Below are 20,902 nucleotides of genomic sequence, written 5' to 3' on the forward strand. Positions count from 1 at the left end.
ATCCCATGTTCTGTTATCCTTTGTGCGAGTTGGGTAAAAGGAGAGAAGTGCTGGAAGGGGTGTGTGGGGGGGGGCTTTGCTTTAATTTCTTGTTATTTCTCTTTACTTTTAATTCTATTAGTAATAAAACTCTTTCATTGTACTGCAACTGTTTAAGGTTTGTGCCTGCTTTGCTTTCTCCTAATTCTTATCTCACAAAAAGAAAATAAGTAATGAATATTTTGAACCAAAACCACTGCACTTAATTGGTGTTTCTGCCCAGTTTCGAACTCAACCAGCTACAGTAAAAGACTGAACTATGCTCTTATGTGGAGTGTTGGTTTTAACTTAGTAAGCTTAAATACTGAAGCTGATATCTCTTAAAAAAATTATCTATTGCATTTGACATGGAAAAAACCTTCTAATTTATTAATATGAATTATATACTGAGATTCATTTTACAATATCTGATATGCCATGTATTTATAGGTTCTGAAACAACTTTACCCTTAACAGAAGAGGCTAAAGGAAAAACTTCACAGACATATGAAAAATACCACAGCTGCACAAAGATTCCATCTGTCATCAGTAATGATGAAATTTTAGTGGCTGAACATTTTGCTGTCACTCTAGCTATGTCCGTTAAGTCACAATTCTTGGAACTACTAGTCATGAAGAGCAGAACACTTAAAAGGGCTGCATGTTGTACTAGTATAGCATAAACACTGACATGAACCCGGGTGAAGAACAGGAAAACAGAAAAATACGACTATTAGCTATTACTGTATCCCGCAGCCATAGGGAGGAGAGGAGAGAAGATCCAGCAGGCAGGAATTGTGCAGCAAGATTGATTTATTTAATTATTTTACAAACTCTTTTATAGACTTTGTTCTTCATAGTCTAATTGGACAAAGGATCAACCACCCCCTGGGGTGATTGGCTAGAATCCTAAAACATCCATTGTCAAAATATTTTTCTACTGTACCATAAACATAGTTCTACAAAGTCACAGGTGTTCATAGTTTACAGAACTCTGCAAATATCTTTGTGTGAGAGGAAAGTATCTCACGGGCCTAGAAAGAAGCAGTAACATTTCTTGCTAACAGCATTTTTGTATCCACAATTAGCAAACCTGTGAAGTTCAGCAAATTAAAGTAGACCAAAAATGACAGATAAAATAGACAGGATTACCCAATGCAATCAACACCTTTTAAAATGCATATGAATGGATTTCAGTCTTTCAAAACATTGTCAAGGCTTAATCAGGTAACAAAATGCCTGTTTACAATTTATTTCTTTATGAGTCTATGGAAGTAATGCAATTATGCCTTATGAACAAGTATGCAGTGTTAATTTCATTTTTCAACATCCACAATACTGTATTATGATAAAAAAAGTCACCACGGACTTCATTGGTATCTTATAAAGACTTCTGATGTGTATGGATTTATACGTACACTTAATATTAAAAACATGCAAATCATACTTCATGGAGGCAAGTTGAAATATATATGAAAGTGACTGCATATCTAAATATGCAATAGTTTGCAAATATGACAAACGTGTACAATAGTCAGAAGCATATTAGTTGTTTTATGAGTTCCAAATCCTGTTAATATGGAAATTATTTGAATAAAATTTTAAAATTATAGATCCTGGCTCAGAGGGTTATTTTTTAAGGAAGAAATCCTCAGACTTTGATGATATAATTGTATAATCATGGTGCCATTTTGTGTCATTCTAAAAGTTTTTAAGTGTGTATTGGGTTGACCCTGAGTTGATGGACAGTCTTTAAGACCAATTACGCTTCTCACAATTTACATATTTAAACCGCACAGAAAGGCGGGACTTCCCCTTTGGTCGGAGCTTGCTTGCTGGGAGGTGGGGGCTCCGGAGCCTCCTGGCCCCGCCGGGCCGGGCCGGGGCCACTGCCCCTTTCCCCCTTTCCCAACGCTGTGGCACGGACCCTGGGTGGCTGGGGGGGACTGCCTCAGAGCCACAGGCAGCTAAACCCAGCCATGGACTGCTCACAGCTAAAACCAGCCATGGACTGCCACAGCTAAACCCATCCAGCGCGGCTTCTGGGGACCGGCAGGTCCCTCTCCTCTCCATGCGGAGCCGGCGGAGTCAGCAGGAGCCGGCAGAGCCTCCTGTCTGCAGCCAGCACACTTCGTGCTGAACTGAAGAAGACACCACGCAGCCAGCAGCACAAAGAGAGCGAGGCTTTCCCCACCGTAAAGCCCGAACAAGAACACTCTTCAGCATGGCGGGGTCAGTCAGAGAGAAAGAGAAGTGAGTCCCGTGGGACGGAGCTGGAAATGGCGACTGGGAGAAAAGAGGGCGGTGCCGCGATTCTGGCGCGCAGCTTAAAAGAAACCTTCTTGCATGCCGTGGTAAGAAACTGTAATACCACAAACTGTTTGTCTCTTTAATGCATTTGAAGAACATGGGGGGATGGAGTATCTTCGTGTGCCTGTGAAGATTGTGAAGAATGCCTATGCCAGGCTATATAGAAGTAGTAAGAGGCTGTTAGAGACTTGTGGCGAAGAAGAGCCTTTGTGTGCAGGCCAAAAGAACTTATCCTTAAAAAGATTAATAACCCCATGTGATGGCCCATGTTTTGCAGTGTGAAGGAACTGTGAGATTTTTCATGGGAGAGATGTTCTACACACAGCAGATTGTTTGTTTCCGGGCGGATCTGCTGTTGGTGGCAGTTTGGGAACCACGTGCAACTGAAGGAAAAACGCTTTTTTCCCTTAAGCATAAGAGAGAGACTTTTCAAGAACTGGAACACTGACTAACATCCCATGTTCTGTTATCCCTTGTGTGAGCTAGGTAAAAGGAGAGAAGTGCTGGAGGGGGGGGGGGATTTGCTTTAATTTTGTTTTGTTATTGTCTCTTTACTTTTAATTCTATTAGTAATAAAACTCTTTCATTGTACTGCAACTGTTTAAGGTTTGTGCCTGCTTTGCTTTTCTCCTAATTCTTATCTCACAGAAGGAAAATAAGTAAGTGATGAATATTTTGAACCAAAACCACTACATTTAATTGGTGTTTCCGCCCGGTTTCGAACTCAACCCGCTACAAAGTGTTAAATCTATTAAGGCATGTGTATCAGATTTCAAGTTCATAATTTTAACATCAAACCTATATAATGCTGACATAAATCTTCATTGCTTTGTGGAGGTGGATGGATTTTGCTGAAATTTATTCAGAAGACAACACTGAAATTTAAACTGTGATTTCACTTCAATCCTATTGAGTAGGAAGATATAAGACTTCAAAAACAATCTTCAGATTTTTTCCCTGTGTTTTAGAGTTTAATGTTTCACGAGGCTTCTGTACAAAAATTTTTACTTAGGACTCTTGGTTTTAGATTTTGTTTGGTTTTGAAATCTTTTTGGAATTTTTTGTGAGGGAATCCAGTATTTCCAACTTTCCAACTTCAAAAATGAATTCAAGGCATTTAAAAGACCAGTCATGCCTGAGAAAATCACAAACTTTGCCACTGAGAAAAATTGGGAGGTTACCTTTTCAAGTCTACCTTGCTAGCATTACCAGAAACATTCTGTTCTTAACTAATATTCCATGTAATAGTTTGATCCTAGTACCTGGAAGTTTTGAAACTATGCAATAGGCTGCATTCACAGGGAAAAGCAGTGGGGTTTTTTTTCAAAAACAGTCCAAATATTTTGGAAATCTTGAAACTTTTGGTATAAGTCATGAGGCTGTAAAACCAAAGTGATCATTGTAAAATATAAGCTTAAAATTCATCAAAAGTTTGTAAAGTCTGCATTAATATAGACTTCTTGAAATTCTTTAACATTATGTAAATGAACATACCTCGAAAATATGACATCCCTCTCTCTTGCTGCCACTATTCATCTCCGTTTCTCTGCACCCTTTGTTGAAGAACTGTGAAAAATCAACACTATTTAAGAAGAGCTATTTAACAAAGTTGTGTATTTTTATTTGTGCAGAATGAGGGCTGAGTGTTTCACCAGTGAAATAAATTTTATCAGAATTTTTTACCATATTTTTTTCCTAGGGGACTGATAAATATCTAAGCCATGCACATAAACGTGCCTATACAGGTAAAACACTGTGTAGTAAGCAAAGAATGTGCACACTACAGATGTACTAGGAGTGAAGAATAGCTACAATTTCTTAATTTAGGATTGAAAAAGGGCCAATCAAATTGTTTCTTTGTTGCAGAATTTCACAGTCCATTTACATCCAAACGGGAGGAGTACATGGTTATGAATAAGCCAAGAACAGAGGAATAGAAAATATGCACTACAATGAAGTAGGAATGAAATTTAGGGACTGAGAACGTACAGTTAGTCTTCTATTCACAGAAAGTGTAAACAAGCATGTCCAGCCACTGCCTTTTCAATATGAAAGAAAAAAAAAATATGGCAGTGGCATTTGCATGAGGCACTGCAGGTTATGTTTCGCAGAGATAGGAAGATACTATCAAGTCTTTGCTTGGAAGCAAAGTCACAGTTCTAGAGCCAGGGTACAAAAACACTTTTAGAAGAAGCTGGCATGAAAATAACAAACAGACTTCTAGGAAGCCTGAAACAAAATGTGACTCCCCCTCATAGATCACTGCCATGCATTACGTACAATTAAGATTATAACATAACCACATAAGGAGCAGCAGGCATCCTGGAGAAAGAAACATGGCTGGATAACAGTTGCATCTTGGCTACAGCAATGAAGGGTCACATGTAGAGAGAAATAGATTTGAATCAGACTTGGGGCCACAAGTGGTATAATGTATTAATGTGATCCCGTTGGGGAATTCAAAGGAAGGCAGGTGGGATCATACAGCCAATTTCTCCCCTGAAGAGACAAATTCACATTTGGAATGAAAGCCTAGCCCAAAACAAGTTTTATTTTTTTATTCAGTGGCAAGATTTATTGTAAATGCACAAAAACTTTACACAGTTTGTTATCTATCTCTATTGTGCCCTATATGAAGCTAAATGAGCAAGCAGTGCTTAATGAAACTATTTGTATTATCTCAAGATTTGGCCAGAAACTACTTCTCCCTTTTCTGAGATTGGTAATGCCCATTTCCAATCACAGAAATTTTTAAAGATATTTAGAACTGCCTTGTGAAGCATGTTTTACAATAATACCTCAAAAATGTTTTTCAATGCTGAGTATTATTTTATGAAAATATTTTTTTTCCCCTGATATGTAAAACACTTGAGAATTTTGAAACTCACAACTTGACTAAATAAACAATTAGATAGGCTAGAAAAAAAGCCCACACTTTTCCAGACTGGACTTTGGGGGCTGGGTTATTTTTTTTTTAACTTATCATTGCAAGAAAACACTGGTCCTACAATAACCAAAAAAGACCAAAGTCTTGACTTTGGGTAATTAGCCCTCCAAAAATATTTCTGTCTTCTTGCCTAATATGATCTAAATCTGAATGCAAAAAAGTTATATTCATGTTAATAAAATGAGGAGGGGCAGGTGTGGCTTCTGAAGGACTGCTATGCACCTGTAAAATCAATGGGTTTTTTTCTAAAATTCACTTTAATTTTCCCTTTCTTTCTCTCCTTCTTTCATTCTTGTAAATATTTTCAAAGTTTCCATACAATCTTTTTTCTCATCTTACCTTCTCCAAGCCTTTTCAGTGCTACCTTCTCCAGGAGACAATATATTCATGGACGTGATACTGAAGTACTGCAGTGTTCATGCTGACAGTCCTGTAAACTCCACGTGGGTGGAAATCTGGTACTGCCTAAAGCACCACTGACTTCATGGGACAACAAAGCTGTAATGTGCTAAGCAAAACAGAAGTATTGCCAGTGTGTAACATTTCCTTAGGCTTTCTGAAAAATTAGGACAAAACTGGTGTATGAGCTTCGTTTGTAATAAAAGAGGCTCATGAGCTTTCTTTTCTAGATCTATGTTAATGGAGGATAAGATGCATATAACCAACCCTGCATTTGTTTATTGTATGGCATTTCTAGCTCTGGGCTTGTATAAAATGATGTTGCTTTCCGTACTTTGAAGTTCTGAGAACTAAATAAAGTAAACTGTATGGTGGCTTAGTAACACAGAGATTCTTAAAAAGGTGTCATGTCATGGCAAAGAGTAACACATTTTTACTGTACTAATTTTTAATCAAATATGACAGGCTCTCTTACACCATTTGAAGATTTGAAGATAAAGCAGACTCAGACCCTTGCAAAAATATACTGTTGTTATTACAGTAAATTTAAAAAGCACCTGCTAGTACATATAGCTTTTTCTAGATGTTTTTACTCTGCTGTACTTATCAATTGTCTTTAAAGGGAAATATAACACGTCTTCCCAGCATTTCTTTCTAGAATTGAATTTGGTATTAAATCTCACCTAATGAGACACTAGAACTTCAGTCATTTTCTTAAGACCTTAAAAGGGGTATCATTCTTTTAAAATGAGTACACAGAAATCATAATAAAGCATGAAAATAGCAAGAAAATTGCTAGGTTTAAAAAAACCAAAACAGCCAACCATTAGATAAAATCACATTTTAGGCCACTTTCTGTGTTTCTGTGGTGTAGCAGAAACTTTTCTGTACAAAGAACCTGTAAAAGAGCTTTAAACGGAAAGGAACGGAAAGCTCCAGTTCAAACAGAATAGCTTAATAGCTTTCCTGGTTATAATTAAAAGGAGGTTTCCCAGCTCTCTGTCCACAGTCCATGTAATTAGCACCTGAAATAACATTTCAATACAATTGAACTGCATAACAAAACTTCTTCATCCTGATAATAAGCAAGGCTAAATGTCATTTCTTTAGCACAGAAAAATACCTTCAAATACCTCCCTAGAAAGATTGAATCAAATCCAGAAAACCAATCATCAATAGAAGTATTTATTTTACATGTTCTTATTTCCATGTAAAACAAAAAACTTCTACATATTCCATAGGAATTTTAATAATCATACATACTAAAAAAAAAAGAGAAGTTAATATTAGAAAAATGAAAATAAACTATGTTTTCAATAAACATTTTTTTTCCTCTCTGTGCTTTATTTAAGAATAAAAATGTTTTTCACACAAAACTGAAAAATGCTGATGCTATGTGTGGCAGATAATCAGTTGTATTGTTTTTGCATGGCCTGGTTTTGTTAGCAGAGGGGCTACAGGGGTGGCTTCTGTGAGAAGCTGCCAGGAGATCCCTCAGTGTCCAGCAGAACCAGTCCCTGGTGGCTCTGAGGATGGACGTGCCCCTGGCCAAGGCTGGGTCAATCAGAAATGGTGGTAATGCCTCTGTGATAACACAGTTAAGAAGAAACCAAAACAAAAGGTGGTGGCACCATTTTAATTGTGACTAGAGAAGAGCAGAGTGAGAACATGTGAGAAGAACAACTCTGCAGACACCAAGGTCAGTGCAGAAGGAGAGGGATGAGGCAGGGGTCCTCCAGGTTCCAGAGCCAAGATTGTCTTGCAGCCAGCCCATGGTGCAGCCCATGGTGAAGCAGCTGTGCCCCTGCAGCCCATGGGGATCTATGAGGGATGCAGAGATCCACCAGCAGCCCATGGGGGAGGCGCCCACACTGAAGCAGGTGGATACCTGGGAGGAGGCTGTGGTCCTGTGGGACACCTGTGGAGAGAGGGGCCCTGCTCCTTGCTCTCCACAGGGAGCAGCCTGTCCTTGGAGGACTGCACCCCAGGAAAGAGTGACCCATGCTGCAGCATTTGGGGGGTGGTGTTGCCTATGGGAGGGAATCACTTTGCAGCAGTAGCAGGGAGTTGCTGCTCATGAGATGGACTCACACTGGAGAAGTTCATGGAGAACTGTCTCCTGTGGGAGGGACCCCATGGTGCAGCAGGGGAAGGACTCCTCTCCCTGAGCAGTGGGAGAAGCCACAGGTGATGAACTGACCAAAGCTCACATTCCCATCTCCCTGCACAGCTGGGGGGAGAAGGTAGAGTTGGAAGGAGGAAGGGATGGGGAGGAGGTGTTTTTAAGACCTTATTTTACTTCTCATTATCCTGCTCTGATTTTGTTACTACTAAATTCACTTTATATCTCTAAATTGAGCCTGTTTTGCCCATGGTGGTATTTGATGAGTGATCTCTCCTGGTCCTTATCTCAACTCATTAACACTTTGTTAAATTTTCTCTCCTCTGACCAGCTGCAGAGGGGAGTGAGTGAGTGGCTTTTGCAGGTGCCTGGCATCAGGCCAGCGTCAACCCCTGACATCAGTGAATAAATTTGCTTTTCGTTTTACAATTTGATAGACGTTATGTATTACACCATCCAGTTAGTTCATACTACTCTCCTATTTCAGGATTTGCCATTCTTTGTTGACTTCTGTTAGACTCCTTTTAGACAGCCTCTAGTGGCATGAGTAACTTCCACTTTGGGGGGGGAAGTGTTTTCCCAAATACTAGAAATCTGGCCCTGAACCACTGCTGCTGTCTCATACCCATATCCATTTATTAACCTTTCATCTCTTTTTAAAATCTGGGTAAAAGAATATGACACTGGACCACTGTGATATTTCATTAAAGCTATCTCTTACATGTTTCTATGACAATTAAAGAAAAATAGGTAACATTTTGGCAAATAAAAGCAAAGTTTGATTTTTTTCTAGGATACTGTGGCTTTGTGTACACTCTTCAACATACATGCAAATAAATAGTCCTAAAAGTCTGACTAGCACTATTTGTGTGTTGGTAAGGGTACCCACAGGATCTTCCCTCAATCAAAGTCAGTTCCTCAAAACGTTAAAGAATTAAATGCAAATTTCTAAATTGGGGTTTTTAAGCTTTAATACCTAAACGTTTACATGAACTGTGGGACACTGAGCAGGTTTTCAGGCACTATGGGATGTTTCTTTGTATGCATGGACTATTTTTAAAAGAGAAGTTTTCACAGAATAACCCTTTGGATTAAATTCCATTATTTCCTCCATTTCTGTTATTTCAATTGAGCCTCCTAATTGTGTTGGGGCATTCCCCTCCACCTGCTCCTTGACCTCAAGAATTCCCATTAGGCCTTGGCCTTGGCCTCTATGTAATGAGTTGGGCAGTGAAGCATCCCTTGACAGTGTCAGGAACTCTTGCATGGCAAAGCTAGGGGTGGCACTATCCATACCAGGAGCCCCTGTCACCTGGCCAAGATGGGAAAACAAAGACAATTTGTCATGCTCTAGATCCTTGGAAAAATACTTACCTGAATTGCAGCCTGAGTGGAATTGTACCATTGTTACTGGGGTTTTGAAAAATTCCATAATTACTGACTTGTATTGTGGCCAGGTTGGAAATTGAGTGATGACTAAAGCAAATCAGTTCATGACCCTATAAACAGCAGTCCTAACCAAGGCCTTTTGAGCTCTCCTGGCCCTCAGCAGTCTGCAACCAGCATCTGCCTCTTAGTGGGACACATCTCTGACCTTGCAAACCCTCACATATGTGATCATCAGAGGACCATCGCCGAGCTGGTGATGAGGCGTGGACCAATACCCCTCACTCCTAGAGGCTCCACCCTTGTCCACTGAGAAATGCAAAGGCATTCAACCTGAATATTGAACTCAAGGGAAATTTTTAACAGGTATATACCTTTGTATGTATATATACATATATTTATAAATAACATCATGTCTGTCTGCATGACTGTGTGAATTATTTAAACACTTTCTAGCAATCACACTATGAACATTTCCATCTCAGATCTATAATTAAGTCACTGTTACAATTGTACTAAATCCTATTTAATCACTTGGTAAATGTTAAATTAGTTAATGATTAAGTGCTGCTAAATCCTGTAGATGTAAAATGTTGGCCAAGTCTGAGACTAAGATTGGATTTAGCCTCACCTAATTACCCTTATATGGTCCCTGTCAATCCGCTGAGATCCTGCCCCCTCAGATACCTCCCCTCTTGGAAATCCCCTAAAACCACAATGCCCCATTGGGGCATGTGACCCCTTTCCCTCCCCCCCTTAAGACTATTGGTTTATGTGAATGTCTATCCCTGTCCATATCCCTCCCCTAGAGATCCCTATTGGTCCCCTGTCAAGCCATCCCCGTTGTATCGCCTTCCTTTATAAATTGTTGTTCAGATCTGATCGGGGCTTGTCCTCTGTGGAGACCTTCCGATAAAGTTGGATTACCTCCTGTGGCAAGCCTCTTCGCTACTTTTTATCCTTTCCCTCATCTGGCCCTCTGACAGCTACTGTGCAGGTAACCCGGCCCCAAAAGTGTTCAAGGCCAGGCTGGATAGGGCTTTGAGCAACCTGGTCTAGTGGGAGGTTCCCTGCCCTGGGCAGGGGTTTGCAACTGATGATTTTTCAGGTCCCTTCCATTTCAAACCATTCTACTATTTCCTGATTATTCTGCCAGTTAATTAAGGATTTTAATTTTGACGCCTTATTTAGCAAACTGATGCACAGCTAAACAGTTTGTTAAAATTTATGCAATAGCTCTGTGACTGTGGTCACCTTCTGTTATGTCATGAAGTGCTCTGAAGAATTAGACAAGAATGCCAGCATTATGAACTGTATTAAAAACGGTATTATAACAGTGCTATAAACTACTGTAAAAATTGGCTATTCTTAAAAAAAAAAAAAAAAAGTCAGTCTACACTACTGTGAACTTTTTAAAATAGACAGTTTGCCTAAGGAAATCTGTGCTCTTACTTAATTCTCTAGAGATAGCTGTTGTATCTTTTTCTACCCTTCGTGCTATATTTTTTATGAGAACAGAATCAAAACTACAATGTCTCATCTGTTTGGGTTTTGCTGTGGTGTTTTGTTTTTCCACACTGCTAGATGGATCTGACTGGAAACAAGAGTTTAAGCTATTTGTTGTTTATCACACACATTATTTGCAAGGTACACATCTATAGTTCAGATACAGAAGGTAGGCTTGTCTCACATCTTGTCAAAATGCCACGCTTGCTGTCAATTACATGAGCTCTCATGCCTTTTGTGAAGGAACAGATCACATACCTGAAATCAGGACATCCTGATCCTGACAGCTCAGCTGGGGAACATTTATATTCATAGATTGCTGCTATAGCAGTATCCGCTTTGAAGACACACACACACACACAGAAAAAGCTTTAAGACTAACCCACAGGCATGACCTGAGCCTTTTGATGACTTGTGCCTGCTTCTCAGCTAATGACCTGAACTGAAATAGCAATCAAATATTATTCATCCCAGGAATTAACAGCTCATAATTATTTCTAAAAATGTTTTGTATTTTTAGCCTGCATGATTGATCAGATGTTTAGAGTATTGGCAAAACTGAGCATTCGGAAATCAGGATCCATTCCTTGAAATGTCATGTATTAAGCTTATTTTAAACAAAATGCTCCTTTTTGTCACACAACAATTCAGGATATCTTAAGCTCTTCAATATTCCTCTTAAAGTCACAATGAAAAGGGAAATCTGCTTTATTTTAATATTTTTAAAGGGGAGGCAAGGTTATTATATTATTGCATGATTGCAAGAGAGAGGGATTTAAATGACATTCTAAACACTGTGAGAAAAGAATTTGACAGTTATCAAAATAGATAGGCAGCACAAAAGTAAGAGTGAAGAGGATGATATCTCTTTTCATTATTAGTAGAACCAGTTGATAAATCTTTCTACACCATAATCAGAGGAGGAAGCAGAAGGTGTGAATTCAAGCTAAGGAGGCAGTGCCAAGAAAAAAACTGCCCAAAATACAACTACAACGGACTAATCAGGATGTTATCCTGTCACGTAGGCACTGCAAAATCCTCCTAGAGAATCTAATATATGGTGTTCAGGGGCACATTTACCCGGGGGAAGGCAGCAGCTCTCTCTTTCCTTTCATTGGCATCACTGTGCTGAGCTGACCCATATGTCACCAGAAGGCAAAGGTGTTATAGCAGAGCCAGCCCTTCAAGCCTAACACTGCTGCCATCACACACCATTGTCTGTGACACACAAAGCCGAATGCGCTGGCAAAACAAGGTCATTCTCTCTCAAACCAGACATGGTGTCTTGGGATATCTCATGGGTACTTTAAAATAATTGTCTGCCCAGGAATGACTAGTCTTTTGTGAACATTCCTGTCCTTCAGAGGAAAGCAGGTAGAGGGAGAGGCCAAAGACAGTGCTCTCCAGCAGCTGTACAGGCACCCACAAGAATATGACGTTACTGCTCTTTGAAATGCATTTGAAAAATTAATGAACTGAACATTCATATTGGACATATATTGTTAAGTAAAGGTTCCTACTAGCTAAATGGTCATTAGGTAATGTTGGAAAAATGGGGAATGCCTGTAATTCTATAATAGTGTCCCCTGTTTAAAACCGTGTGGGACACATGTTCTAAAATCACACATGGTGACAGCTTCCAGGTCAGCTGCAGGGGCAAGAGCATTTGGAGGCAGATGGGGAGGTGCTGTGCTGGTTGGGCAGAGGGCTAGGATGGGTTCTGCAGTGTTTCACTCCAATGCCCCACCCATGACTAAGTCCTCAATAACAGTGTGGTTGCCACAGAGCAGAGAACCCTCTAGAGAATAATCTGGGAATGCCCTTTTGCAGCCATCAGGTGCCAAGGGAATTCCAACCAATCAGCACCTGGGAAATGGGTATTCTCTGCCCAGTTCCGTAAGTGATGGGGTCTGGGCTTACTGTGGGGATCCAGCAGAGAGCCCACAGGGAGTGAATGTGAATGTCCAAGGGTACATGGCAGAGGATACCAGGAGCTGAGAATCTTGTGCTGACTCTACCAGCACCTCCCTGGGCTGCCCTGTTCCCCTGCAACATGACGGGGATGGGCTCTCTTCCCTCCTGAAGTGGGCACCTCCCCACTGTGGGACCTGGATGTTGAGTCCCTCAACAACATTAAAGATATCCATGACTAAATGTACTTTGGTACCTGGACCCATCTAATTTCTACACTGTCAGTTTCATCTCAGACTACAACAGATGCCAACATCAGAAGGTCTGGGACAAGCACTGCCACAGTAATGCCAACATGCTTGTTCTTGCCATGCCAGCAGTTTCCTTGCTGGGCAGGAAGCATCCCATCCCATCCCATCCCATCCCATCCCATCCCATCGCATCCCGTCCCATCTCATTATCATGCCATTTCCCATTTTTACACTCTCCTTTCTAGCACACTTGGACCTCCCTTTCCCCACACCAGGCCCCTCAGAAGCAAACAAAATGCCCTCTAAGTAATTTTCCCATTGTTCCTAATTTTTCTACATCTGTACCAAAATTTGATACTTTTTATAGTAGCAAAAAATAATCTTGTTTTTATATCTATCTATCTATCTATCTATCTATCTATCTATCTATATCTGTATCTATATATATATATATCTATATATCTCACTACTTTTTTGGCTATCTAAGTAGTATTAGCCCCACATGTCTATTACCCTGCAGGTCCCCAGTACTCCCCTTCAACTACTTGGTGAATACAACTGCTTCTCACAGAACTTTCCTGTAAAGATTTTTGAAATTCAGGTATCCCTCACAGCACTATTCGTAATTTCTGTCAGTTTCTTGCATGGTTATCTAGCATGTTTGGCAATTTCTCATGTCATTCCTCATTGTACTTTATGCCACATTCTGTTAGCTTAATCTTAGACCAGAGACTAATCAGGGGCTTAGGCCCCTGCAGCACTGTAACAGCACATTTCTCCTAGTTTTGGCATCAAAAAATAAACAGGAATTTAAATTACACTGGAAATTCTGAAAGACTGTCAGTGTAAAAAGATCTTGGGATGATTTATGTCTAGAATTTATGTTTATCAAGGTATGGAATTATGTGTATTTGAGTCACCAACCTTGAAAAGTAAAACCAAACAAATATTTTATTTGCTGCACTTGAGGGAGTGTACAAAACAGACATTTAAATGACAAATAGATGCCTCAGTGCCTTTCTGGAAACTCAACTGTTTAGTTAAGATGCATTCTCTCATAGATCCTGAATCTTACATCTTAGGCAGATTGTTTGCATCTCTAAACTAAAACTGCCTTTTTTTGATATTCTAAAGCAGTTTTAAAATATTCACTTTCATAATCAAATATAATTGTTGACCTGCTGCCTTTTGCAAAAGCATTTACCATGTACTGCCCCTTCACTTTCTTTTTTCCAGTGTGGGCCGACTGACAGAGGTGAGTTGTTTGCTAGCAAAGGTTTTATACTGATGCCAAATAGTCTTTCATTTTAACGTTTCCCAAATTTTTCCCTTATCAACACCTTTTTCCACTCTGCCTGCCCTCGATTACTCTAAGCCTCAATCACTCATCTCTTTTACTGTGTATTATTCTGTCTTACATATAGTTGGATATATTTTATTCGAATGGATAAAATAATGGATATTTTTGAAAGTTGCTGGTTAGTTTTTTCCAAGGTGTTGAGCTACAATTCTTCACACTCATTTGAAAGCCAGTTTCCCTACTAAAAAAAAAGCAAAATAAAGGGAGTCTGTGCTGTGTTTTTTAAATACTTATATTCAATAAACTGAGTGGGAAGGGACTAAATGACAGGGAGAGAAACTTGAAATTAGAGTAGAAACATGTTTTGACAAAGAAGTGCCCAGCCTTGCCAGAGGAATGAGGCTTTCAAAAATGTAATGTAAGGCTCAAATTCTTCCACAGCCAGAGGACTATTTAACCATCAACACAGATATATTATTAAGTTGGGGACTTTGGCAAGTTACTTCACTAATAAAATGAGTTTCAGTCACTCTAAAGTCATGTGAGCGCCAATAATGTTGTGCGAACTCTCATCCTGTCCAATAGATATTATTTCCTTACAACTCAAAACTTGAGTAGCAGTCACATAAAGTTGAGGACAACAGTACTTTGTTGCAGAATTTTATTTTTCATAGCTCTACCAGAAGTTTTAGTTTTGGGGGTTTTTTTTGTTTTGTTTGGGTTTTTTTTGATGAAAAATGTATTTCTAGATTTCTTTAAGATTTTTTAGTTGGTTGGTTGGTCAGGTTGGGGTTTTTTTATCTCACGTATGTTTTTACTGAGCTTACATATGTACTTACTGAGCAGAACTAGACAGCAATGAAGAAATCAGAAAGACCTTTCTCAGTTTTACAAAGTCCTGCAGAGGCTGGTCTGGCTGTGGCCTTGAAAGCCTTAAGAGACTTTGTATTCAATTTTATTCCACTTTTTATAGAAGTAAAATACAAAGTTTCTTGCTTATCTCAGAGTAGCACATGGGTCATACCCCGAGGTGGCTAACCACTGGAATTGCTCAGGGGTCTATCCTGGACTCTATCTATGCAATGTCATCAGTGACCCAGTGATGGAGCGGGCAGTGGGCACTGGAGTGCACTCTGATCAGACTGGCAGAGGACACAGTCTGGGGAATGCAGATGATGCTTTTGAGGGCTGCCACACAGACCGCCCTGGAAAGACTGGAGGAATGGGACAATGGAGATGGAAATTTGGCAGCAAAAAACGCCATGCACTGTGGCTGGGAAAGAAGAGCTGCTGTCCACAATACCGACTGCGGCCTGTCTGCCTGGGGAACAGCTCTGCCAAGGAGGGCCTGGGATCTTGCTGGGCAGATACTGAGCTGAGCCAGCAGGGAGCCCTGGCAGCAGGGATGGCCAGAAGCATTCTGGGCTGTGATAACAGAAGCATTGTCACTGGTTTCAGACTATGTCTATAATACCACATCCAATTTAAGTCCCATAGTACAGTACAAATATTGCTAAAAAGAGAAAATTCAGTACAGATATTGCTGTACTTGCTCTGTGAGAAGAAGCTGAGGGACTTCGACATATTCAGCCTGGAGAAGAGATAGCTCTGGGTAGGAGCGAACAGCAGGCCTGCAGCACCTACAAAATTATTAGGAAAATGGAGTCAGACCCTTTGGTGGATGGCAGCAAGCACAAATTATCATAGGAGAGTTTCTGACAGGACATAAGGAGAAACATTTTGTTCATGATGACAGTCTGGCAGTGGAACAAGTTACTCAGAGCAGTTGTGTAGTCTCCATCCCTGGAATTTTTTAAAATATGACTGGATTATGTTTGAGCAACCTAGTCCGATTTCATAGTCAATGCTGTTTTGAGCAGAAGGCTGGACTAGAGACCTCCTGAGGTAATTTTCACCCTGAATTATCCTACAATTCTGTGATGTTCTTGTGAATAAAACAGAATCCCTTAAAACTGTCCAAAACAAAAATGAAAATGGTACAGGTGTAGTCAAAGTGCAGTTAATGTGTTAATCATATGCACCTCTTGGAGAATATTTTATTTTACTTGTTCAGACAGTATTCTTGGCTGTCATCCTTTGTGGCTACATTAGAAATATCTTAAAATCCCATTTAATTTGCCATTTAAATGTGGGAAAAATACATGTAACCATCTTGGTACTAGTGCTTTCCTCTGCTGCCTTCCAGTGCTGAATTCATTGCTTATAAGAATTTTGGCTCAGTGTAGCTCAGAGGCCACCCACGTAACCAGAGAGTGCTGTGAGCCTCATTGTGCCAATCTCGATGGTTAAATCAAGGCATGAAAGGCATCAGCCTGGACTTCTGCAACGAGAAATGTTAAGTGAGACCCATTTATCTTTCTGGTTATTTTGCTCATTTCAATGAGCTTGATAAGCTTTTAATAGTCTCAGCATTAGACAAGAGAAGATTTGTAAGTGGAAGTTACCTCTACTTACAGAGGTAGCCAAATCAACAGTTGCATTCAGAAAAAAAAATAGAAAAGCTTTTAGGTGTATCTCATTGAGTATTTGTCTTGGGGTAACTTTATGATGTGTATCCCATGTCGCTGCCCTATGTCCAGAAATTAACTCTGTGCCTTTCTATGCCTCTAAACTGAGCCTGAGAGAGGGAAGGAAAAACTGAGCAAAACTTTTTCAAAGCAGTTTGCAGCTTGTTCAAGGTACAAAAAGATAGCAACTCTTTTTCCCGAGCTGCGGCAGGGGAGGGGAGGAGGCACCCGGCTCGCTGCTTTCCAGTCAGCTTTTGGCCAGTTGTTCAGTTTCTTTTTCTCCACAGAGAGACTGAGAGTTGAACTTTGTTTTTCCTTCCCTGGAATTTCGGATTTTCTCCCTTTTCTACTGGACTGCTTCAACCTCAGAGCACATCAGGAGGACTTTCCACCGGGCTCCGAGGAGACCAAAGGGAGGACTCTTACACTTTTCCCAGGTTTTTTCTCCACAGTGAGAGATTTTATTATTTAGCATTATTTTCCTTTTCCCGTGTGTTTGTTAAATAAATAGTTTTTATCTCCTTCACTTTCCTTCGAGGAAAATTTATTTTTTCCTGAACCTGGTGGGGGAGGGGTGGTTGTGCCTTCTCTCAGAGGATATATTTCTAAATTTGGCCAAACCGGAACAGTATTAACACTTCTTTCTATGTGGTTGCTTTCTGGGCTCCAAGTGTTTGTTGCCGGGTCATGTCCAGTTTTTCATCCACCAGAACCCCCAAGTCCTTCTCCACAGGGTCTCTCTTAATGAGCTCTTCTCCCAGTTTGCCCCAACCCAGGTGCAGCACCTTGCACCTGGACTGGTTGAACCTCATGAGGTTCTTGTGGGCCCACTTTTCAAATATGTCCAGGTCCCTCTGGATGATATCTCCTGTGAGCATGACTCAGCTTGTTGTCACTGGCAAACTTGCTGAGGGTGCACTTGATCTCAGTGTTCATGTCATTGATGAAGATAATAAACATCTAGGGAACACATAAAGATCACAGGAGAGAGCCCTGAGAGACACCCGTCATCACCGGCCTCCACCTGGACACAAAACCATTGATCACAACTCTCTGGCTCTGTCAATCCAGACAATTCCGAATAGTCCACCATTCTTATCCATGTCTCTCCAATTTAGAGATTTCTTTTTGCAAACTATGAGGTCTTGAATAATTCCAGTTTCATCTTTACCATCCGTAAAACCTCATTTATTAAAAAAAGAAAAACCAGATTAATTATTAGGTTTCAGTTAGGCCTTTTGCCTGTCAACATAGTAAAAACATCTCAAGAAAATTAAAGATGAACTTTTTTCATGATGCTATTGCTTATGCCAGAGGGAGAGCATTTAACCAATAGAAAATTAATAGTGTACTTTTCAAGCAATTCAAACATAACTTCTTTCTTCCCTTCCCCCACATCAATTAAATATTTGTAACCAGATGTTTACATCTGTCCATTCTTAATAGAATAAATATACACTCACATGGTAGCATCTTTTGCTACTTTATTTTCACCCTCCCTTGATTTTGAATATCTGGAGTATAACATAACTTTCTCAAACAATCAAATAGAAATTACTTGTTTAAGTACCAAGTGCTACATATTTTACCAGGAAAGAAGGTAAGTTTTTTTCAAGGCTAGTAAGACAAAAATATTTTTGAAATATTGAGTCTTAAAGGTGCGTGAAGAAAAATATCAGTACATAGGAAATGCAGTGGTTATGAAGCTAGAGGACGAACTGAACAGTGATGGTTCCCTTGGGAAATATAAAGAGGCTTTTAAAACTTCCATATGTAAATGGATTTCCTATCACATTCTTCAACATTAAAAAAAAAAAAGTGTTATTTAGCACAAATTGAGTAGACCTATACAGAAAAGCTATTTTCTGTCCACAGTGGAGTAAAGCAAGAAAACCAAATTGTATGAAACCCTCTAGGATAACCTGTTTTATACTTGTTTTCTGAAGGTCATCTGTGTGAGAAAAATCAGACTTTTTCAGTGACTGTTGAATCATTTTTCTGAGAATGAAAATCTGTCTGATAATGTAAATGACGCCGTCTTTTTTTTTTTTTAATATAATCAGTTTGGCCAGTCAGAAATCGAATAGTATCACAAATTAGATTGCATATAAATTGCATTATTATGATCAGAGAGAAATAGCTGTTAATGTAAACCAAGCAGAAGGATTTTGACCCTCTTGCACTAAGCCTGAAATGCTCTGTAAATCCTTGCCCTACCCCTGGGACTCTCTTTATTCCTTTTCAATTTTCTAATGACAGTGTAAAAATAAAAGCTAACATATTACTTTTTTCTTCTCTTTATACCTATTTAAATATATATTTTTCATCTCAGTGGTAAAGTAGATGTGAAAAGATGTGTGTTCATATTTTAAGGCATGTCAATTCAAGTGTTCATCTAATGCAAGAAGTATTTGACAACAAAGATAAGCATGGCTGGTAAACACCTTCAGTTTCAGAGTCTTTCCAGGCATAATGCAATCAAAACATGTTCAACTAAAATTTCAGATGAAAAATAAAGTCACCAGTAGCAGGTTTTCAAAGCTCTCATAAGCCAGCAAATGAAGGAAAGGTCAAGAAAGTCAATACTGAAAGCAAAATGTTTAGCTGATGCTGCTCTTTATCTTAAAAATTTCTTACCTTGATGACATGTTGGCACATTAACACTCTCTTGCTTTTCTACATTAATTTAGGTTTTCGTCTGCCGTCTGTGATGACCAGAACAGTTATAAGCAAGAAACTTCATCTCTCTCTCATCATAGAATCTGTGCTCCTAAATTGTAAAGCACAAGACCTAAGATTTTTGCTATTGAGTTATTGGATCCAAATCTGTTCTTGGGTCCAAACAACCTCTGGAAAAACTTCATATCCTAAACTTCCTTATTTTCAGTTAAGATTTCTGGCGTACTTCAGGCAGCATGTCTCAGATGAAATTTTTACAACAAAATACTGCTAAAGAATCAGCAAATGATAAACAGAATGTTAATAGGTGAGATCTGTCCAGAATGAAGTATTTTTTCCTCTTGAGAGGAAGAAATGTGCAGCTTTGAACTGAGACTAAGTAATAAGTTCTTTGGTGTCTGTTTCTTCTGAATCCTCTCCTGAATTTTGACTAGTTTTCTAAAGCTGCAGAGATCACACCAAACTACACACAACTCTACCAGAGTCCATGGCAGAACTCACACTATCTTCTACAGATTCTGGCAACCCTATTCTTACTCATTTACATGGCCATTAGTTTTGATGTTACTAGAGTCTGATTTTGGCCCTTTGACTCAACTCTCTGAGGTTGTGTGTAACAAATATTTATTTTCTTTCTAATTAACTAAAAATAAGAAATAAAATAATGGTCCTAGTCTAGCATTTTTAAGTGTGCTGCAGAAAGACAAGAATGCTGTCCTTTTCTTCAGGAAATGTTATAGTGCTATGTCAAAAGTGTGTTGGTCTCCATTCACCAAGTGAAGGAGAGGCATTGAGGATATGCTATCACTGGGAAGCGTAACCATCTTTTCTACAATCACCTTTGCCAAGTTGAATTCCACCACACTGCTGGCAGAGTAATAAGAGGAGATTCTGTGCAAAAGGCAGAATGCCCGAAAGCAGGAGTATGTCAGATGAGAAGGATTATTTGGTCTCAGAGGAAATCACATTAGCAACTGCCAGGATAGATATACTATTCTGAGTTAAATGAGCTGGGGTACTGGAAAGTTGTGCTTTAATTCAAGAAATACACGAGTGACCAGCCAGATCTTCTCCACTGGCACGTCTGTCTCCTCTCTTATCTCATTTTGTTGTGACAAGTTGGGGAAAACCATTGGCAGGGACAACTATTGAGTCATCCAGCTTTTTAAATTGAGTCTGGCTTCATCTAGGTTCAAGTGGTTTAACCTTAAAGTGTTTTCTAACTAGACAGATATAAAACATACATTTAGACACTTTCATTCCATATCAACTCAACACAGTCTGATTAATTAAAAAAATATACTGAAATGTTCTGAGATAAATTGAAGAAGCCTTCTTTCTTTTTCCTCTTTTTTTTTTTTTTTTTTCAAATAAATTTTCCAGGCACAGGCTTACTGCAGGACTGAAAGACTATGAAGAGGTTGAATTAGGGTGAATTACTCTCTATATTACCATTTTTGGTAACTGATAGTGACACAATAAAACCACTCACGATGCTGTGCAGTTTGGGCATTAACGTCAAGGCGACATTCAGTTCTACACAGG

Source organism: Coloeus monedula (genome assembly GCF_965178545.1).
Source record: "Coloeus monedula genome assembly, chromosome: 2".
In the NCBI taxonomy this organism is placed as follows: Eukaryota; Metazoa; Chordata; class Aves; order Passeriformes; family Corvidae; genus Coloeus; species Coloeus monedula.